Source organism: Triticum dicoccoides, chromosome 4A, assembly GCF_002162155.2.
Source record: "Triticum dicoccoides isolate Atlit2015 ecotype Zavitan chromosome 4A, WEW_v2.0, whole genome shotgun sequence".
In the NCBI taxonomy this organism is placed as follows: domain Eukaryota; kingdom Viridiplantae; phylum Streptophyta; class Magnoliopsida; order Poales; family Poaceae; genus Triticum; species Triticum dicoccoides.
The window spans coordinates 370,400,024-370,402,762 of NC_041386.1; positions in this window are offsets into that span (position 1 = coordinate 370,400,024).

Consider the following 2,739-nt stretch of genomic DNA (forward strand, 5'->3'; position numbering starts at 1 on the left):
GGGGGAAAACGTTATTTTCGGGAAATAAGGTGGCCCATCCGGTGGGTCCCTGCTGTAAGGTGGAGGAATAATTATTTTGCACGTAATAAGGAGGCACTTCCTTGTGGCCGCCTAGACCCAGCTGTCAGCCTCTCCACGTACAGTACTCTTTCGATGGAAGTCAGTCGTTGACCATGTTAACCATGCCGCGCCGAGAGCCTGAGGGCGGTGGTCTGGACGACGGCGAGGCCTAAGAAGGGGACAACGCGGAGCTGGGGAAGACGCAGTAGTGGAAGCCCGCGCAGAGAGGAGTACGAGGGTTCACTGGTTCGGCTGCGGTGTGAGGCTGCCGTCGCCGCAGAATAACAGGGGGTCTGGGTGAGTGGAGGGATGGCTTGGCCAGCGGTGGGAGTAGTATGGGGCGGTGAGGCCTCCACGGCAGCACAGCTGGCCATGGGAGGCAGGAGCAGGCAACACGACCGGCGCTGCTTTGGGCGGCTGGACCAAGAAGACCAGAGGTTGAAGAAGCACTACGGCCGTTGGATGGACATCGTACGGTCACTGAAGCTAGAAACGTTTATTATTGACTAAGTTGACAAAGCCCTTGGTACGCTCCAACTTAGTAGGCCCACAGGTCAGCCTCCGAAACGGTGCGCCCCAGATGTCAGGGGAGGAATCATTTTTTGGGCGGCCGAAGCTAAGAATATCCGAGATTGAAGAAGCAGCACGCCATCCGTTGGGTAGACATCCAACGGCCACTGCTGCTAGAACCGTGTGTTGACTATAATAAGTTGGCAAAGCCTTGCATACGCGTCAACTTATTTTTTTAGGGGACCCATCACTTAGTAGACCCACAAGTGTGTGGCAGAGAACTTATAGCCCATTCGCGTTTTGTAAGAATGTACAGCCCATTTTGGAATTCTAATGGAATTTACAACAGCCCATTTACAGTTTGTTAAAAGTACATCCCATTTTCTAGCTAGGACAATGATTAATAATTTCAACCAACCGTTGAAGACAGAATTCAATAAAATTTCCCACATTTTGATGGGCTCCGAAATATTTTTATCCCGAAATTTCTAGTCAGATTAAATATAAATTTGTATTACGTAAAAATCCAACGAAACATTGCGCGTGCAACAATGAAAATTTAAGATTTTCAAAATCCATAAATAATATTTTATAAACTAATTTCGTGTTTGGTGCATTTTTTATAGTTACTGCCCAATTTTTATAATTACATCCTATTTATTATTTTTTAAAGCCCATTTTCCTGTTAAGCCTAATGCATCCCTCCTAGGAAAGATTTGCAGCCCAGCGGGGCGGAGAATAACAAGTTGACCTTGCCTGGGTATTCCTCAAAAAGACGTATAACTGGGCTAGCCATTTTCATCTTGAAAAAATTAGTATCTGGGCTGGATATCTGGCCTGGGCTAGACGGGCCACAGCCCGCCCAGTTAATACCATGCTCTCCTCTAAACAACAACGAAATCATCGCCAAGAAAAACTCTGCATTGCTCATGCCTCAAAAACACAAATACTGCTCGAGCTGCTTGGTCCCAGCTGTCGGCCGCACCTTGTGCAATTCTCTCATTTATATTGACTACATAGGTTGAGAATGGTGTGGGACCGTGATGTCAGGAAACCAGGAGAAAGCAAAAAAATATAGTTGTACATAATAAGGAGGCACTTGCGTACATATGGCTATGGCCCTAGTGGGTCCCTAGTGTCATCCAGTCAAAATAAAGTCATCTCCTGAATCCTCATGTTCGTTGACGATGTTAACAATGCTCAGCGCCACGGCGAGCGCAACAACTCAAAGGACAACGGAGAGGGCCTCGCGGGCCCTACGGATGGTCTGATACAGCGCCTGCTACTCATTCAGGAAGCCAGGATCATCGGACACCTATGAGCACCTTCGAGAAACTGAGACGGCATGAAACGGTAAGGCCGCGCTTGGGAGCTCTGGTTTATTTCAAACCTGTATTAACATACAAGTGTAATTTACTCGTCATCGAAAACAACGCGTAAAATACATGCGTAATGAAACCGAGGGCCCGAGGTCTGTAAGTAAAACCGGTGGGTTACGCGTGTAATTTGAGAGACCAGTGTATATTTTACGAGCACTACTATATGGACGACATTACCAAACGATACATGCACGACGTGCGTATCATGCCATCCATGGGCAAGGCTGAAACATCAGCTAACGGTTGTATTAGCAATCGTCCGAGTGTCGTTCAGTGTTTTTATCGTGTGTCAAGTACTTCTGATATTTTACTAGTCGAAATCGACCAACCAAGCGCCTTCGCCCGAGACCATCTGCTTTAATTTACAAGCGTCAGTTTTACAAGCGGTTTTGGTTGGAAAACTACAATCCAATCACGGCCTAATATAATGAGTTGGTCGGAAGATCATATGGTTTCACGTCAAACCTACCCGACTTGTCGTATAGGCTATGAATGAAACATCAGACGATGAACTTCTTAAGCACAAAAACAATAGAAGAGGATGATCTTCTTAACAAGCAAATCACTGGCATTAGATCGACATGCAAAACAATACGAAGCATTATTCTCAGGAGGCACGGTGAACAGCTCGGGCTGCCGCATGCCACAACATTCCAAGCTCAACTTTGCAATCAAACACAAGACCTGGCATTACATAGACAATATTCAGAACATACTCTTAACACAGGAATATCTCAGTAGAGTAACTATTTACTTCTAAACTGAACACAGGAATAGGAGAAAAACACTC